We start from the raw sequence: 21,195 nt of genomic DNA, 5'->3' as shown, positions 1-21,195 counted from the left end.
TAAGATCATACTTTCTGAATAAAACTTGAAAATAAAAACGTGTGAGAGAAATGGGCTAGATGTTTAGTGAAATTGTTTGTCTAAAGGAAATAATATACACTCCTGGAAATTGAAATAAGAACACCGTGAATTCATTGTCCCAGGAAGGGGAAACTTTATTGACACATTCCTGGGGTCAGATACATCACATGATCACACTGACAGAACCACAGGCCCATAGACACAGGCAACAGAGCATGCACAATGTCGGCACTAGTACAGTGTATATCCACCTTTCGCAGCAATGCAGGCTGCTATTCTCCCATGGAGACGATCGTAGAGATGCTGGATGCAGTCCTGTGGAACGGCTTGCCATGCCATTTCCACCTGGCGCCTCAGTTGGACCAGCGTTCGTGCTGGACGTGCAGACCGCGTGAGACGACGCTTCATCCAGTCCCAAACATGCTCAATGGGGGACAGATCCGGAGATCTCGCTGGCCAGGGTAGTTGACTTACACCTTCTAGAGCACGTTGGGTGGCACGGGATACATGCGGACGTGCATTGTCCTGTTGGAACAGCAAGTTCCCTTGCCGGTCTAGGAATGGTAGAACGATGGGTTCGATGACGGTTTGGATGTACCGTGCACTATTCAGTGTCCCCTCGACGATCACCAGTGGTGTACGGCCAGTGTAGGAGATCGCTCCCCACACCATGATGCCGGGTGTTGGCCCTGTGTGCCTCGGTCGTATGCAGTCCTGATTGTGGCGCTCACCTGCACGGCGCCAAACACGCATACGACCATCACTGGCACCAAGGCAGAAGCGACTCTCATCGCTGAAGACGACACGTCTCCATTCGTCCCTCCATTCACGCCTGTCGCGACACCACTGGAGGCGGGCTGCACGATGTTGGGGCGTGAGCGGAAGACGGCCTAACGGTGTGCGGGACCGTAGCCCAGCTTCATGGAGACGGTTGCGAATGGTCCTCGCCGATACCCCAGGAGCAACAGTGTCCCTAATTTGCTGGGAAGTGGCGGTGCGGTCCCCTACGGCACTGCGTAGGATCCTACGGTCTTGGCGTGCATCCGTGCGTCGCTGCGGTCCGGTCCCAGGTCGACGGGCACGTGCACCTTCCGCCGACCACTGGCGACAACATCGATGTACTGTGGAGACCTCACGCCCCACGTGTTGAGCAATTCGGCGGTACGTCCACCCGGCCTCCCGCATGCCCACTATACGCCCTCGCTCAAAGTCCGTCAACTGCACATACGGTTCACGTCCACGCTGTCGCGGCATGCTACCAGTGTTAAAGACTGCGATGGAGCTCCGTATGCCACGGCAGACTGGCTGACACTGACGGCGGCGGTGCACAAATGCTGCGCAGCTAGCGCCATTCGACGGCCAACACCGCGGTTCCTGGTGTGTCCGCTGTGCCGTGCGTGTGATCATTGCTTGTACAGCCCTCTCGCAGTGTCCGGAGCAAGTATGGTGGGTCTGACACACCGGTGTCAATGTGTTCTTTTTTCCATTTCCAGGAGTGTAGATTAGATAACATTTGACGACTTTTGAATTATGCTCGAAATCATATGCAGGAGATGAGGTTCATCAAGTGTTTGTCTAGTCTGTTTTATTTCTTACTTTTAGACAAATCAATTCACAAAACGTTTGACCTTCTTTAAAAATTTTGCACGCTTTATTTACGCAGACTATTTAAATTAACTGAAACACTCAGTATTAACATTGATTTCTGATGAATTGCATTCCCAACAATCAAAGTACCACTAAAATTACATGTTGTTCAATGTGTTTTATAAGGAGTTTAGCATGTGTGGTATACTGTGATAGTTGCGTATTCACTTAAAGATGAAGAACTTTGGCAAGTCCTTAAAAATATACTTTCAAATGCAGTGTAAATAGTATAGATGAAAGTCAGTACAAGTAACAGGTTATAGGATTGTAGTTGAGTCAGTTCGGTTTCCAAAGCAGGGACGCAAGACAGTTCCGATTATCAGCCAAAGACTCTACGCCACAACAAGGACACTTCGTACGAAAATCACTCTTTTTCTGTACTTAAGTTAATCAGTCTTTCGTCCATACTTAATTGGCTGCTGAAAGTTCGTAGTCACATAAGGAAACTCATCTTTAATTCACTGATGAAATAGTCGGACGTATCTCTGCTGGACCATGCACATTCGAAGAATTTGTCTGGTGATCTTCATAGTTGATGATGTAAATGATAAAAGTCTCCATGACGATTAATATCGTAAGTTTCATGCATTGCGCATCTTTATCACCTTACTTTCGTAAGCAAAGCTAATTTTGTTGCTTTACTCTCGAACTACAATATTCTGTGGTTTATGAGCTCCGTTTTATAGTAACAGCCAGTCGGCTCTAGTAACCATCTTGTAGTGAGAGTTCCTCACTGATACGTATGCTACCCGAACATATTGCCTGATGTTGCCAGTTGTAGCTGGAGTGCCACATTTCCAGATGTCACGCTCTGTCAGTTGTTTCTGTCGCTTACGTAGGACGCAGCTTGACTGCTAACATGTTGACAATCTATTAACGGTTTCATTACCAGCTATCACTGTCTACATGGTTTTTATTGAGTAGACAGGCATATTTTACTAGCATTATTTTTGACTGAAGGCTGGATTCAAACGAAGTTTGAGATCTAAAGAAGATTCCCTGTTCGTTCTTAGCATCACTGAGGTATGGAAATTTTGTCTTTAAATACTTGTAAGCTTCCTTCTTGGGCCATCACTTTCACTAAATTCTTCAGGAGTCCTAGCTTCAAATGTAAAGGTGCAATTAATCATGAGAAACTAAGAGTGTGTACTCTATATTCTTTTCCCAGGCTCATCATTCTCCTTTCAGACCAAAGTTGTTGCATGTAGTGTGATTTGCTATCAGAACTGTCCCACCCACAAAGGAAGCAGCAGTAGTGGGGCACTGAGCATTCTGGAAGAATATGCTGACTCAGCGTCCATCAGCACTTATTTACCTGTGGTGTCATATCAAACGTAACTGCTCATGTCATATCATTGTCAACACTTCCCTATCTCAAAGTCTATACCACGAATCATGACATCAGCAACCATTGCATACACCCACGTGCAAAGGCCATGGAGGGCAGGTAGGGGTGTGGAGGGCTCCCAACACCCCTCTGGGCACCTACATCCTGTGGGCCCCCACTCAGCAACCAGTGACAAGCAATTCACATGTATGTTGTCAGCATGAAGCACCCCCGCCCTGAGCACCTCCACTCGGCAGCCAATGGCATGCAACTTGCGTACTTTTTGTTATATGATGTCCAGCTTGAAGTGCAGCAGTGGCATAGTTGCTATACCAGGAGTATAATATTATAACTAATATTTATGAACAATTAATTATATCTGAATATTCTGACATGTCACATGTGTTTCACACACCAGTATAATGTCATAACAACATCCATAAGTAATTTAGTGGTCAAAAGTACCTGCAGTATATATCTTCCATGCAATGTTATTCTCAGTTGGAAGCTTCTCTCTGTAGTGAAAAACAAGGTAAGACAATGTGCAATAATGATGCCTGCAAAAACTGTTAGTGGAGAGGCACCAAAAATCTGAAAATTGGTAGTTTTGGTAAATTGGTTAGATGTCAAATCTAGGAAAAAATAATAAACAGGTTTTACAAATGATAAAGTGGTTACACCACAATTACATCTGCGATATGTGTGTCGAGGATGAGGGTCTCTCACTAGTTTCAAGCAATATACTCTCCATTCTAGCTCAGTGCGTGGGTATTTGTTATAACAATAAATTCATTTAATTTTTCCCCCTATAAAATATATGAACTGATTTAATCACATCCCTCATGTGACTCACAGTCTGGTGTAAGGTCATGTCAGTGACCATAATTAATTTAGTACTCGAAAAGTCCCTGGGATATTTACCAAACTTGCACTTTTGCTCGACGTTCAAGGCATCTGCTCTGTAGTGAGAAGCAGAGTAAGAGCTTCTGGCACTATAAAGTGATGACATCATATAGATAAGAAACGAGCTCTACTATACTTTCAAGTACCTACCTTCCAAGCCCACATAACTACCCACGCCCAATACACACATGTAGACCATCATAAATAGGAGACTTGTGTAGGAAGTTTTGACTGGGTAGAGAAGACGAAAAACAATAATTCTTGTACAAAATCAAGTAAACATTTACACATAGAAAACAACCCTTCTATCACCATCTCACACACTAGTCATTAGTTAAGTGCTGTATACTGACATAACCGATTGAAAACACTGTGTCAGAGCTGTATGTGTTACATGTGAGGATTGTTGTTGCATTACTCTATACTTTCTGTTGTACTCTGTGTGACGCTATTCTCACAGAAACGATACTTGGAGAATATACCGAATAAATAATAATTACGTTATTACTCTGTAACGAGACACATTAGACCACAGGTCACATATACCAAAATGCTCAGAAAACATCCCTGAGCACTCCACAAAATTTGGTTGGTGGACTTCAGGTTCACTCTGGTTAACCTGTGTGTACCATTATAAAACTTCCCTGCAGTTTCTAAAGCGACAATGAACAGCCTCTTCTGCATTTCGTCTTCCATACACCAGAGCTGGTCAAGGGTATGTGAGTATTTGTTATCTCCATGTGGGGTTAGAGGTGGGGGGGGGGGGGGGGCTGGCTACTTGATACAGTAGCTATGTGTGGCACCAATGGCATATTCAAGAGTGCATCTCACGCCACTTCCAAAGTGGAGATGGTATTATGTAAATCTTAATGTCACTGGGCTGGATTACATGGAGTTATTATTATTGAAACGATCACATCATTTCACATGTCTACACCATTAGGATTTTTTAATGAAGCCATTACTTAAATTGATTAGACTCTATTGAGCGCCAGACGCTGACTGTTACAGTTATGGAAAGGATTTCCGTAACTCTCGAACTCGCTTATCTAACGTCTATTGGTGCATGGATACACAGTTCTGTTGTGGAATGTAATTAAGTTACTTTGACAATTATTAGCAATTCCACATCGCTATCGCTGCTGTAATCACGTTATTTCATCTCTGTTTCTGTGTATTAAGATGTCAAAATCATCATTTCTTTGCAACATTGTCACGACATCACACACAAACTGCAGTACTGAAGTACTATACCTCGTAATACGTACAACCATTTTCTTGTGTAAGCTCTGCTTCTCACACAGGAGGCAGTCTCGTATTGATGGTACTCATTAATAATAATGCATGGTTCATTTCCAATTTATTAAAGATTCCAGTAAAATCTTGTGTTATGTCCAAATCCGGAAGGTAATAGTCGTCTACATGTACCAGTTCCAATATTGCAGGCAGCTCTCCCATTTTAATGTCTGCTAATTCAACTTTCTACTTTTTCTCTGAAGTGATTTCCAATTCCTATTGCTATAACATTGTTATTCCCATGCAGGAGAAACAGTAGCTTTGCCTTGACACCATGTAGATTTTCACTAGCATAATGTTGTTGCAAAAGGTTTAAGGAGCTTACTATTTTTCGGTGTAGTTTATGTTGCCAGTGTCAAATTATTCAGATTCTCCAATAATAACCATAAACCAAAGCATAGGCTGGTTGACCTCTTCTTCCTCCATTACAGCTGAGGGCTGTCTCCTTTTAGACTCTACAGATCCATGATGATGAGGTTCTGGTTGGTTACAGTCACATGACAGCCATTCTGTAGGATATTTGTTAACTGATAGTACATGGAAATGATTGGCACAGAGTGCCATGAAGTCTTGCACAGGATTCCACACACAATTCATTCTGTTCCCAGCTATAAGATTCTTTTGCATACTTTATTTGGATTCTGAATGCTGTGGTGTTCTACCCCAATAAACACAAACTGCAAATAGAGTCCTGGCAGCACTTAACTAAGGTTAGATGGGGTCACCAGTGTGGCTGCTTTATTCGTGGAATGTTGCAAAAGCATTTCGACATTGCTGCTTCCATGCCATACCATGCACACATTACAACTACACCAAGCACAAATAAAGAAAGGGTTGTTTTCTTGTATAATTGTATAGGTGATTTTGTACAAGTATAATTGTCTTTGTATTCTCTAGCCTGTCAAAGCCTCCTAAAGAAGTATGTATTGGAGTTGGGTAAGTGGGTTGGCTTGGGAGACAGGTAGATGAAAGTACTGTAGAGCTTGTTTCTTACCTGTATGACGTCCATACACTGAGGTAACAAACGACATGGGACGGCGATAGGCACATATACAGATGGTGGTAGTGTAGCATAGGCCGGATATAAACGAGCTGGACATTGGTGGAGCTGTCAATTGTACTCAGGTGATTCAAAGATTCTGGCATGATTACAGCTGCATGATGGGAAATAACAGGCTTTGAATGCAGAATGGTAGTTGGAGCAAGATGCATGAGACATTAAATTTCGAAAATCGTTAGGGAATTCAATATTCTGAGAACCAAAGCGTCATGAGTGAACCAATAACACCAAATTTCAGGCATTACCTCTCATCACACATAACACAGTGGCTGACGACCTTCACATAACGACTGAGAGCATGGCGTTTTTGTAGAGTCGTCAATCAACATTGCATGAAGTAACCGCAGAAATCAATGTGGAATGAACGACAAACGTACCTGTTAGGACATTGCGGCGAAATGTGGCGTCAATGGCCTATGGAAGCAGACGACTGATGTGAGTACCTTTGCCAACAACATGACATACCCTGCAGCGCCTTTCCAGGGTTGAAGTTGGTTGGACCCTAGACAACTGGAAAACCGTGGCCTCGTCAGATGAGTTCCGATTTCAGCCGATAAGTGTTGATACTAGGGTTCGAGTGTCATGCAGACCCCATGGACCCATGGACCCAGGTTATCAACAAGGCACTGTGCAAGCTAGTGGTGGTTACATAACGGAGGGGCTATGTTTACATGGAATAGAATGGGTGCCCTGGTCAATCTCAATCACTTATTGACTGGAAATGGTTATATTTGGTTACTTGGAGACCATTTGCAGCCACTCATGGACTTCATGCCCCATGAAATTTTTATGGGTGACGATGCGCCATGTCACTATGTCACATTTATTTGCGATTGGTTTGAAGAAAATCCTGGACAATTCGAGTAGGATACATGAATCGTATTGAACATTTATGAGGCATAATTAAGAGGTCAGCTCACGCACAAAATCCTGCACCGGCAACACTTTTGCAGTCACGGATGGCTATAGAAGCAGAAGGGCTCAGTATTTCTGCATGGGGCTTCAAGTGACTACTTGAATTGATACCACGCTGAGTTGCTGCACTACACTGGATGGAAGGACGTTCGACATGATATTGCGAGATATGCCATGACTTTTATCACCTAAGTATACTCTGCTTCTCACTACAGAGCAGAGACCTCGAATGGAGAGCAGCAGCTCATTGTAGATACTACAGGTACTTTTGAGCACTAAATTACTTATGGATATTGTCCTTACATTACGCTGGTGTGGGAAACACATGAGATGTCGTCAGATCATTGAAATGTAATTTATTTGTTGGTACGTTTAGTTATAATATCATGATGTCACAGAGTCTCTAGCATGCACAGATATGTGTGATTGTTGGGTTCTGGGTACTCAGCAAGTGCTCACGCAGTTGCATTAGCTTACGTGCTCTATAGTACACGCCAGCACACATGCAGCCGTAGGCAGTAGGTGCATTGCATGTACATGTGAACTACAGCCGACTCTCACTCCCATGAAAAGTTCAAACGCAGCATCTATGCCATTTCTGTTGTTCTTGCTGGACAGAATATGGCAACACACATGGAAATCGCCTGTCATTGGCTGCTGAGGCATCAAACTCCATGCCATTGCCTGGTGAGCTCAGAGTACTCAGGGTAGGGGGCACTTCATGCTGACAACGTGCATGCAAATAGCATGCCATTGCCGGCGATCATGGGGGGGGGGGGCATGGAGGCCCTCCTCTCTCTTCCCTGTCCATGGGTTTCGCACAAGGCCCGATGCAATGATGCTGAAATCATGATTCCTATATGGCCTTGGAGGTAAGGAAGTGCTGATACTGATACCACAAATTCAGTTTTTCAGCTGTAATATGATACCACGGATTTATCAGTGTGTACAGTAGAGTTTCATAGCAAATGTCGATAGCCGTTTGTTCGTTTGTTTTGAAATCTAGTGGTCGCTGTTAGGCAGTAGTCCAATTCAGTCAGGCGGTAGCCAGTGGCTAATCAACAGCAGAAATATGGAAGTAACCAATTTTGTGATATTTGACGTATTCCTAACCACTTATATCGCTTCATCTGTGTACTTTGGTAGTTTGGTATTTGAATTTTTGCATGCTAACGTAATATTTTCTGGACAAAGTTTCTAGCGTTTTCGTTTGTGTCGGAAAGTAACCGGTTTTACGACGTTTTACGGTTTCCTAACCAGGAGCAAATTATTTAATCTCAACCATGTGCTTTAGTAATTAAATTTTTGAATCTCTCATTGTTAAACTAATTTACTAGAGACAGTTCCTTCTTTCTCGTTAGTATCTACAGTAGAGTTCCACAGCGCTTGTCGGTAGTCGTTTGTCTGTTTGTGTAGTGTAGTTGTCCACAGTCTTTAGAGACTTGAGATGGTGACATTTCACTCTCAGCTCCAAGCTGTGTTGGCTTCAGTTACACAGCTTGAGGCTGCATTGGATGGGCATCACTGTTGCGGACTGGCCAAGGGGATCCAACAGGCATCCAGTATGACCCTCGAGTCCACTGACTGGTCTGCAATGGTGGCCAGGCCAGTTATTCCTCGCACTGAGGTTGACCCCTCATCTGAGGTCGCGTGGGAGGTCTCCTTGGGGCGTGGCAGACTGCAAAAGACTTCCCAGATGTTCAACATAAGGCCTCCCTGGTAAGTCTTACAAACACACTCCATGTGCTATCAGTGGCTGACATTGTCCCTCAGCCAGATACAGTCGCTTGTCCTGTTTCAGAGGATACCTCTCAGCCTGCAAGATCTGGGCAGTCACAGACGCTGAGATTATCTGTAGTTTGGAGCTGCAGTGTTAGGTGCATTTTGGGATCCCATAAGGACATGGCTGCCAAGGCGGGGAAGAAAGCCAGGTGCACTCCATGTACGTACCAGGTGGAGTCATTTCAGATGTGGGAAGTGTCCTTCTTAATGCCATGAACAACACGGGATGGAGACAACTGCAGGTACCAATGTTGTGTGTCGCTTTGAATCGGAAGAATTCTCTCTGGTTTCGAACAGCTATCTGAAATGGTAAAGCAAGTTGTGCTTGTGAGACGACAGCAGAGCTCACCATTTGCAACACAGCACTGCAGGCATGTAGGGCTGCACATTCCTCAACCTGCGCCAGAGGTTGGTGGGGTTTTGGGTTCCACTAAATAAATCAGGAGTCAATTACATGCAGGAGGCAGCTACACGGATAGTGGGGGCTGTGTAGCGTGGACTGGGCGGTTTTTAGGTTAGAGGTCCTGGGGAAACACAAAATGGGCTTCAATCTCAAAGGGAGTAGATCGAGCACAGGAAGAACGTCGATCTAGGAACCATCGGTATAATAGCTATAAATTGTCACAGTTCTGTTGGGAAAGTACCAGTGCACCAAGTGCTGATAGAAAGCACTGTTGCTCAAATCGCTATAGGCACTCAATGCCAGAAATGAGTTCAGACAAAAATTTTTGCAAAGGATCTAACGATGTTCAGAAAGGATAGGCTAAATACAGTTGGTTGCGGCGTGTTTATTGCTGTCAGAAGTAGTCTATCTTATAGCGAAATTGAAGTAGATAGTTCCTGCGAATTAGTACAGATAGAGTTTAATCTTGGAAACTGGAGTAAAATAACAATAGTATATTTTTACCAACCTCCCAACTCAGATGATATAATTGCTGAAAGATTCAAAGAAAACTTGAGTCTAATTTCAAACACATATCCAACTCTTACAAAAAATGGTTGAAATGGCTCTGAGCACTATGGGACTTAACATCTGAGGTCATCAGTCCCCTAGAACTTAGAACTAATTAAACCTAACCAACCTAAGGACATCACACACATCCATGCCCGAGGCAGGATTCGAACCTCCGACCGTAGCGGTCGCGCGGTTCCAGACTGTAGCACCTAGAACCGCTCGGCCACCCCGGCCGGCCTCCAACTGTTACATTTATAGTTGGTGGTGACTTTAACTTACCCTCGATATGTTGGCGAAAGTAAGTGTTTTAATCTGGAGATACATACAAAACATCATCCGACATTGAGCTAAACGCATTCTCTGAAAATTAATTCGAACAATTAGTTCATGAGCCCACTCGAATAGTAAATAGTTGTGAAAATACATTTAACCTCTTATCAACAAATAATACTGAGCTAATAATACTGGAACATCAAACCAGATACAAGGATTAATAAACCCAGGATTGTTGTAGCAAGACTGAAACTGTAACTCCCAAACCAACCAAAAAGAAATGAAAAATATATCTGTTCAAATATGCAGATAACAACTCGCTTGACTCCCTTCCTGGGAGACAATCTCCACTCCTTCGAAATCAACAATGAAAGTGTAGACCAGATGTGGCTTGAATTCAAAGAAATAGTATAAGCAGCTATTGAGAGATTTATACAAAATAAATTGACAAAAGATGGATCTGATACCCCATGGTACACAAAACATGTGATAACATTGTTACGGAAACAACAAAAAAAACATGCCAAATTTTAAAAAAACGCAAAATCCCCAAGACTGGTGATCTTTTGCAGAAGATGGAAATTTAAACGTGGGTTCAATGGAAAATTCATATAATAGTTTCCTATGTCTCGAAACCTGGCAGAAAATCCACAGAGATTCTGGTCATATGTAAAGTGTGCTAGCAGCAAGACGCAATTACTGCCTCCTCTGTGCAACAGCAATGGAAAGACTATTGATGACAGTGTTGTCAAAGCAGAGTTACTAAACACAGACTTCCCAATTTCCTCCCTTAGAGGTAGATATCTTTGGAGTAGTGCAACAACTTAAATCACTTAATTAAAGCAAGTCTTCTGGTCCAGATCGTATAGCAGTTAGGTTCTTTTCAAAGTATGCTGATGCAGTAGTTTCATATTTAAGAGTCATATACAACCACTCATTTGCTGTAAGATGCATACCCAAACACTATAAATTTGCACATGTCACATCCATATTCCTGGAAGGTAATAGGAGTAATCCTCTAAATTATAGGTAAGTATCATTATCGTCGATATGCAGCAGGATTCTGGAACACCCATTGTGTTTGAACACTATGAATTATCTAGAAGAGAAAGGTCTATTGACACATAATCAACATGAAATTAAAAAATATACTTCCTTTTAAACACAACTAACCCTTTACTCACATAAAGTGTTGAGTGCTATCGACAAGGGGTTTCTAATTGATTCCATACTTTCAGATTTGCAGAAGGCTTTTGACCTGTACTTCACAAGTGGCTTATAACCAAATTGCCTGGTTAGTGAATATCATCTCAGTTACATGACCCGATTCATAATTTCCTGTCAGAGAGGTCACAGTTCATAGTAAGCGACAGAAAGTCATCGAGTAAAACAGATGTGATTTCTGCCATTCCAAAAGGTAGAGTTATAGGCCCTCTGCTGTTCTTATGTATATAAACTATTTCAGAAACAATGTGAGCAGCTGTCTTACATTGTTTGCAGACAATGCTGGTCTATTAAAGTTATCAGAAGATGAAAATTAAGTGCAAAATGATTTTGATAAGATATCTGCATGGTGTGAAAATTGGCAACTGACCCTAAATAATGAAAAGTGTGAGGTCATCCACATGAGTGCTAAAACTAATCTGTTATACTTAGGTTACATGATAAATCAATCAAATCCAAAGGCCATAAATTCAATGAAATATCCAGAAGTTATAATACAAACAACGTAAATTGGAAAGAACACATAGAAAATGTTGTGGGGGAGGTACACTGAAGACTGCTTTTTACTGGCAGAACACTTAGAAGATGCCACAGATCTGCTAAAGAGATTGCCTATACTATGCTGGTCCATCCTCTTATGGAGTACTGCTGCATTGTGTGGGATCCTTACCAGATAGGATTAACAGAGTACATCGAGAATGTTCAAAGAAGGGCAGCACATTTTGTATTATCAAGAAATAGGGGAGAGAGTGTCACGAACATGATACAGGATTTGGGGTGGAAATCATTGAAACGAAGGCGTTTTTCGTTGTTGCAGGATCTTTTCAAGAAATTTCAGTCACCAACTTTCTCCTCCAAATGCGAAAATATTTTTTTGGCGCCGATTTACATAGGGAGAAACTATCATCATAATAAAATAAGCGAAATCAGAGCTTGCATGAAGTTCCAAAATTGTTAAGGCTTTCGTGGCCACTTGTTGACAAACTGCCTATTGGCTTCTGTCTCGGGTTCTTCGGCCGACGTTCATGTAATGATTTTTCTGACGTCGGCCGAAGAACCCGAGACAGAAGCCAATAGGCAGTTTGTCAACAAGTGGCCACGAAAGCCTTAACAATTTTGTATTACGCCTCTACGGGGAGGAGATTTGCAGATTGTACCGACGCCTTGACCAACGACGGAAGAAAAAAGCGCGACTGATGTCCTCTCTCGCCTTTCTGTCACGGTGCCGAGATGAATGTGCTACACCGAAGTTCGTGAGATGCAAGCGCCTATTCACCACCGCCCAAGCACATCGTATCTACGACAGAATGGAACGAGCTTTCCTTCGTGAGCGAATACATACAACACGGAGAGACTTGGAAAGAACGGATCAGGAACTTCTGGACATTTTCTATCAACTAAGTAGCAGAATGCATAGAGACGACTGGGACAAGATCGACAGCATCACTCACAGGAGCATGCAGAACGAACTCGAGCGGTGCACCGAGCGGCAAAAGAAAAAGTTTGAAAGATGCCGGAAGCAGCCCGACAAGGCGATTCCCGACATGTCACATACAGTGGTCAACCTCACTGAACGACAATTGACCGAAGAGGAGGTGTCAGTCCTTCAAAAAGGAGGGAATTTCGCTATCATCCCGAGAACTATACCTATGGAGGACATCATTGCCAACACCGAAGCAGCCATTCGGACCCTTCCTTGTGAAAGGGCAGAGGAAATACGCACTGAAACAGCCAGGATACTGCGCCGAGCAAAACCACCAGCTTGCAACCTGAAGAAAGAAGAGGTACAAGCCATTAAGAATCTCAACGCCGACAAGAGTATATTGGTACTGCCTGCCGATAAGGGGAATGCGACCGTCGTAATGAAGACCGAAGATTACGAGCAAAAGATCCGAGACCTATTAGATCCGACGACGTACCGAAAACTAAGCGCAGATCCGACGCAGCGTATCACTCGGAATACGAATCGATTAATCAAGGCGTCTTCTCTGCCGGCGGACATACAGAGAAACCTGCGCAACACAGAAGCCCTACCACCTCGGCTGTATGGATTACCCAAGATCCATAAGAACAACGTTCCACTGAGACCGATCGTTAGCGCTCCTGGCTCACCAACGTATAAACTGGCGAAACACTTGGCCTCTCTGCTCCAGCCACACGTGGGAAAGACCGACACATACATTAAGGACTCAGGACATTTCATTGAGAAGCTGAGGAAACTGAAACTTGCGCCAAACGACATCCTGGTCAGTTTTGATGTTGTTTCGTTATTTACGAAAGTGCCACTCAGCGACGCTCTGGAGCACATCGGTTCCATGTTCCCGCAAGACATCAAAAAGCTCTTCCATGCATGTCTCACCACGAGCTATTTCACGTGGAATGGCGATTTCTACGAACAGCTGGAAGGCGTCGCCATGGGTAGTCCTCTCAGTCCAGTGGTGGCCAACTTCTTCATGGAACAATTCGAAGCACAGGCACTGGACTCGGCGACTTGCAAACCTAAGGTGTGGTACAGGTACGTCGATGATACTTTCGTGGTGTGGAGCCATGGTGAAGAACAGCTCGGTGAATTCCTGAGACACTTGAATAGCCTCCATGCCAACATAACATTTACCATGGAAGTAGAAAAGGACAAGAAACTGCCATTTCTAGATGTCCTGGTCACAAGGGACGGCGAAAACCTGGGACACAGCGTGTATCGAAAACCGACACACACGGACCGATACCTGCACAAACTGTCAAACCACCACCCGAGCCAGAAAAGAGGCATGATTAGTACGCTCGTAACGAGAGCAGGACGAATATGTGAGCCTCAACACCTCAAACGAGAAATGCAACACCTGGAAACTGTTCTGAGGAGCAATGGGTACTCCACAAATTACATTAGAAGTGTAACAGAGCCAAACACTCGGCGAAGTAAGGAACCTGAAAAAGAAATGTCGGGTACGGCCTTTCTGCCATACATTCCCAGAGTGACGGACAGAATCGGCCGTATATTGCGCAAACATGGCGTCAAGACGATTTTCAAACCGACAAGGAAGATCAAAGAGTGTCTTAGATCGGCGAAGGAGAAAAGAGACCCACTTGCAATGTCGGGAATATACCGCATACCTTGCACTTGCGGAAAAGTTTATGTCGGAATGACTGGACGATCCATTAACACCAGGATCAAAGAGCATAAGCGACATTGCAGGTTGGGGCAGGTGGAGAAATCGGCCGTGGCAGAGCACGCACTGAATGAGACCGACCACGTTATAAAATTCGCCGACACGGAAGTTCTGGCTGTAGAGAAGCACTATCACACGCGCTTGTTCAGAGAAGCTGTAGAAATCCAAAAACACGCGAACAGTTTCAACAAGAAAGAGGAAAGCCTTAAGGTAAACGGATCCTGGCTTCCCGTACTGCAGCGAACGACCGTCGCAGGTAGCAAGAGGAGAACCGCACCGGAAATGACCGCGGAGAAGCCCTCGGACGTTGGCGCGCCAGGTACATATAGCCTGCGGCCGCGAGCTCGCCTCCAGTTCACCACCGGCAATGGAGGGTGAAGCTTTGACAATGCCAGCCACTCGTGCTGGCGAAACGTCAGAAAAATCATTACATGAACGTCGGCCGAAGAACCCGAGACAGAAGCCAATAGGCAGTTTGCATGAAGTTCTTTCTTTTCATGCAACGGTCGAGATTGAAATAATAGAAATTAGTGTGACATTAGTTTGATGAACCCTCCACTAGGCACTTAAGTGTAATTTGCAGAGTAGCCACAGGCAGGTGTGGCCGAGCGGTTCTAGACGCTTCAGTCTGGAACTGGGTGACCGCTACAGTCGCACGTTCGAATCCTGCCTGGGGCATGGATGTGTGTGATGTCCTTAGGTTAGTTAGGTTTAAGTAGTTCTAAGTTCTAGGGGACTGAGGACCTCAGGTGTTAAGTCCCATAGTGCTCAGAGCCATTTTTTGCGGAGTAGCCATGTAGATGTAGAAAAAGTGCTGACCTATGCTGAGTCAACACATTCTGCTAGAATGCTCAGTGACCCACTACCAGCAGCAGTCCTTGGTATATCCTAACTGCATTTCGAGTATCATAGTAATAACATTGAGATCAGCACATATCTGCCATTGATGGTCTTTATAATTTAATTTTTCAAGAAACAATTTTGCATTTTCATAGCACTTCTTCATGTGTGCAGCATGACTTACAGGAATAGATGGTAATGTGTTTCTGTTGTGAAGCAGAACAGCTTTCGAGCTTAACTTAGAGGAGCCAATGAGAAGTTTCCAGTCTTCAGGATTATGCTCCATTCTCAAATACGCCATCAGACCGTTTATCTCATCTATTCAAAAAGGTTGTTTTCCATTTTGTGAAGTGACATTAAGTCTCTTTCCTGATGTCTGTATAGAGGCATGTTAACTAGCCCAGAAGTTTGGTCTTGCTTTTTGATAACTCCAGATCATGAATTAAATCAAGAAGTTCTTCTTGAGAAATTCTGTGTAACCTACTGGGCGATATCGATTCTGATGTGTAATCTGGATCTTGCTGTAAAGACTCAAGGCTTTTGCTTGCATTCGCCCTCTACGTCTACATCATATTGTAGTACTCAGTGATCTGGAGTGATAGGAACTGGCAGACCTTCTCTATGCAGTATTGATCGTATAGCTGATGTCGTGTTGGGAACGTGAAGGCCCGCTTTTCTGTCTCTATATTGCATGTTTAAAGGGAGGCACCATACAAAAATAACAATCACTGACATTTGAAGATTGTCGTCATGTCATGGGAACGACAGATGGCAATGACTTTACTGTTTTGTTTTACCAATAACGCAGATTTACTGCACATGAATTACAGCAAACGTTTGGTTCGCAGGGTTTATCCTCATCTATTTAGAGCCGAAGTAATGCTAATACGCTGTCTATTAATGGACTGAATTCACGTTTCTGAGAAGCAAAAGTCACTTCACTGCACACATAGCAAAACTTACTAGCGACCTTAACAGATTCTCGTAGCATCTTCAAGCTGAATTAATCTGAAATGTAAATAAAACAAATTTGCTAAAGAAAATTTACGTTATGAATATGTCTTTTACACCCATGAATATAAATAAAGTTTTGTGCTTGATTTCTTACTTAGCTGTAAAAGTGTAACTTCCAAAAAAAGAAAATTATTGAGAAAGAAGAACAGACAGATTCTCTAAACCCAACGAAGGACATTTCTGTGAACACATGGCTTCTCTAGGAGCAAAATATGGCATGCTCAGCGTGGACAGCCTCTATATGTAACAGTAAAAAAGTACCAATATTGCAAAATTTCCCTCTACCATAAAATTAATTCCTGTTTCTTCAAGGGAATGATATCTAATGAAACATTTTAAACATGATATTCGTTTATTTCACATCGAAATGAACAAGAGTTAAATATTTTAACTCGGATGGATTCTGAGTGTAGACCAGTTTTATTGGCTTAATAAAGCTATATTAATTAACTGCTTTTTAATTACAATTTATCCTTTACCTTGAATTCTATTAATAAAGTATCTAAAGCCAAATAATTGTCTTTCATATTTATGGTTAAACCATCTTATACAGTCATTAATAACTTTGACTTTCCGTTATTAATAAGACAGTATGTTCCTGATGTATTGTTTCTTTGCAGCTGAGACTGTAAAGTGAAGTGGAAGAACTGTAGCGATGCATGTATGAAATACAGAAGGTCTGTCAAAGGTGCTACGGCCCAGAGTGTGACTAGGTACAAATTATGACCTTATACTAAAAATATGAAGTTTATAAACCGTATACTTGAAGCGCGATTGGCAAAATCAAATGATTCTTCTTCAAGTGACGTTGTAACCGGTAACAGTGAAAGCCGATCAGAGTGACGAACAGCACCTAAAGCTCTGTCTTCAGCAGGATCACTGTCATCTGACACTGAAGTTCCATCGCAGGACGACTGTGCAGAGAACATTTTGCTACCGTCCACGTCACCGCAGATGAAACTACCATCAAAGAAGATTAGAAAGTAGAGAATGTGTGATTGGTGTGCGACCAGTTACTTGGAAGATAAACGAAACTCAGAAGACAAACATGATGAGGTAGGTCACTTATTTTTAAGCTATGCAAAAACTTTCAAACGTTTCGCAATTCGTTCACAAGCCAAACTCAAAATACCACTAGCGCAGTTATTTGCAGAAAGTGAACTCACAGAACTGGACGAGTAACGTGCAACACGAGCGCTTCATGCCTATCGGTGACAAACTCGGCTCACACTGATGTCACTCGACCTATTCCTACGAGAGATGCTACCCCGGTTTCTATCATCAAGACTGGTATTTAAGACATCAAACACTTTTCAAACAAATCATTACACTACATGTGTTATGTAAATCCACTGTGTCTTCGTAAATATGAATGCAGACAATCAAACTACGTGTCTCAGTCCAGTTGTAATCTTGCTCTTCGACACTTTGACCTCTTCCTGTTTGGCATAATTATCGTTATTTTTAATTGTGACAAGTTGTGGTAACTCCTCAATAGACTAAGAAGGCGTTCTAAAATACTTAAATATTAATATTAATGAGTTTACAGCTCACCATATCATAATTATAAAACATACCATTTAGAATAAAAACCAGTAGTAATCCAATGTGTTCCATTTTCGAAGCTCATCTTCTGTCAAAGACATTCCCAAAATATTCACCAGTTTCAGTTCCAGCACTTGCAATGGTAGGTATCGCCCCTCTTCGGGGAAATAACATTAAGACAAATTAACAATTTCACAGTGCACTCGATGAGTATCCCAGGAGGAATTGTCCACCAGGTGGAAGGAGCTGTCCCAGGAAAAAATAAGAGCACAAAAGACGTGTGCTGCCTGGGATATGAGAATATTCTGGGCCTTGTCCCGAAACTGAAGAAGGAGGTGAAGACAGACAGCGTCACTCGTTTTGTCAGGGCACAGTAGTAGATTTCCAGCAATGTTCAGAGGACTACGTTGGGTCTTTTGTTCTGAAGCAGAGTGGAGAGTCCCAAACCAGACATTGTCGGTTCTGTAGATTTCTCGATATGCGGTACACTACAGAGACTTATAAAGCTACTCTAGCTGTATCAGGAGCGCGCTGCATATTAAAAAGGGCCGCTCCAATGGCAAAGTACTTATGGAAAGCACGTGTGATGTCTTCAGGTTAGACGAAAATCCGAGACCCCATAGCTGGGGTCGACATAACAAATGCAGAGAGTGATAATGTTAAAATATTAGTCTTTAATTGCTGGAACATTCGCAGAAAAGTCTGAGATCTCACACTGCTCCTAGGAAGCATTCGACTTACCATCACGTCACAGACAATTGGTAGACACTCGGAAGTGTGCGGAAACATTCTACAGACATGGAATGTGTACCAGGAAGATAACTTAGTCTTCCTGTGGAAAGGAGAGTTTATGACAATTAGGGCATACTATTCTAGTGAGATTTAAAATGTGAACTAACATGATCAAGAGTAACTGGAAGCTGTGCATTTGGATTAATAATCTGATATTTCTACCCGCCAGAAGATTCGAACACACAGGACTTTTTCTCATCAATCTTCTGGCTTGTTTAATGCGGCTCACCGCTTGTTCCTTTCTTGCGCTATCCTCTTAGTCTCAGAGTAGCACTTTCACTCTACATCCCTAATTATGTGTTGGAAGTTTTCCATTTCCTTTCCCTGTAGTTTGTACCCTTTACAGCTTCCTTTAGTACCGTGGAAGCCATTCCCTGATGTCTTAACAGATGTCCTATCGTCCTGCCCACTTTTCTTGTGAACGTTTTCCATATGTAACTTTTTTCGTCGATTCTGTGAAAAGCATCCTCATTCATTATCAGTTCACTAACTATTGACGTCTCGGACGCTTCGTTTTTCTTCTGTTCCGGTGTCTGCACATCATTAATGCCTTAATGTGTCTACATTAATTAATGGCGTACTAATTAGAATTTATTCTTTTCCTTGCGTTATATTGATAGAGCAAGTAGAACCAAATAATGATGATTTATTCGTGAGGAAAATGTGGAAAACAGCCAAACCAGTTGCAATGTTAAAACGATTTATCAAAATCCCATGACCTAGGTCTCGACGGCTTTTAAACCTTCTTCTTCAGAAGGATCAGTAATTGACAATTAAGATGGTTAACGTTATATACATGTTAAAATATAGGTATAAAGTAAATTTGACAACTAATCACTGACTTAAAAAGCATCTTTGTACTTACTGGCTACTAATGTTGTTGAGATACGTTGAAAATGCAGGCCTAAGGCACAAAATTTACGTCCATAACGATAGAATCGCAAAATATGTGCTGACTGGCATTAGAAAGTGTTTCACAACGTCACCTAGTGAACTGACATCGCCCTGATCTCTCTTGATTTGAGGTAAATCTGGGACGCGAGACGCCAGTACATGTATGCGTGGAATAAGTGCACAAAAGTGGGGGAATTAAACGAATTTAACTAACTAGAAAACAATCATAGTGTTAAAATATTGACATACGAAATGAAGGCACTCAGTGGCCGTATGACAGTGTGAAACGACAACCATAAACCACTTTATCTTGTTATCGCGCAATTTTTATTTTATTTTTTGGGACCAATGACATTAGTCAAATATAAAATAACTTGGAAAACATCATTTGTAAGTGATAAAGGGGAAAATAAGAGGGAAGGTTGAGGGGTGAACGCAAGAGAAATGATGGGAAAAGATCGAAAAAAGAGAGGAAAGAGGGAGGAAAAATTTCATAGTAAAAATTCACAAAATATATAACAAAGTTAGAATAAAAATATAATAAATATACATAAACAAAAATTAAGTGCCACTTAATCTGCGGTCTACAGTCAAGATTGAAATACACTCCTGGAAATTGAAATAATAACACCGTGAATTCATTGTCCCAGGAAGGGGAAACTTTATTGACACATTCCTGGGGTCAGATACATCACATGATCACACTGACAGAACCACAGGCACATAGACACAGGCAACAGAGCATGCACAATGTCGGCACTAGTAAAGTGTATATCCACCTTTCGCAGCAATGCAGGCTGCTATTCTCCCATGAAGACGATCGTAGAGATGCTGGATGTAGTCCTGTGGAACGGCTTGCCATGCCATTTGTGGTGTCACCGCTAGACACCACACTTGCTAGGTGGTAACTCAAATCGGCCGCGGTCCTGTAGTACATGTCGGACCCGCGTGTCGCCACTGTGGAATCGCAAACCTGGCGCCACCACAGGGCAGGTCACAAGATACGGACAAGACCTAGCCCCAGTTGTACGGACAACATAGCTAGCGATAGGACGTGCTCATTCTTGCTCTCATTTGCCGAGAGATAGACAGATAGAATAGCCTTCAGTTTAGTCCATAGCTACGACCTAGCAAGGCGCAGTTAATTCATATCTGGAGAGACTCAATTGTATCAGTGCCTAGCTTACTAAGATGTATTCCAAGGATCATTAAAAGTTAAGTAAAACTCCTTTAAGTACTTTTCTTCTTATTCATTCATAAGTTTTCATGTTCCAGACTTCACGCCCGTCATCGTTAGATAGCGTGCATTTCGGTCCCTCTATTTACAAGGTGTTGGCTCAGCAGCCGACACATCACCATTTCCACCTGGCGCCTCAGTTGGACCAGCGTTCGTGCTGGACGTGCAGACCGTGTGAGACGACGCTTCATCCAGTCCCAAACATGCTCAATGGGGGACAGATCCGGAAATCTTGCTGGCCAGGGTAGTTGACTTACACCTTCTAGAGCACGTTGGGTGGCACGGGATACATGCGGACGTGCA

The sequence above is a fragment of the Schistocerca nitens genome, chromosome 6 (genome assembly GCF_023898315.1).
Source record: "Schistocerca nitens isolate TAMUIC-IGC-003100 chromosome 6, iqSchNite1.1, whole genome shotgun sequence".
In the NCBI taxonomy this organism is placed as follows: Eukaryota; Metazoa; Arthropoda; class Insecta; order Orthoptera; family Acrididae; genus Schistocerca; species Schistocerca nitens.
The sequence above is the reverse complement of the archived record's forward strand: the minus strand, read 5'-3'. Positions refer to the sequence as shown.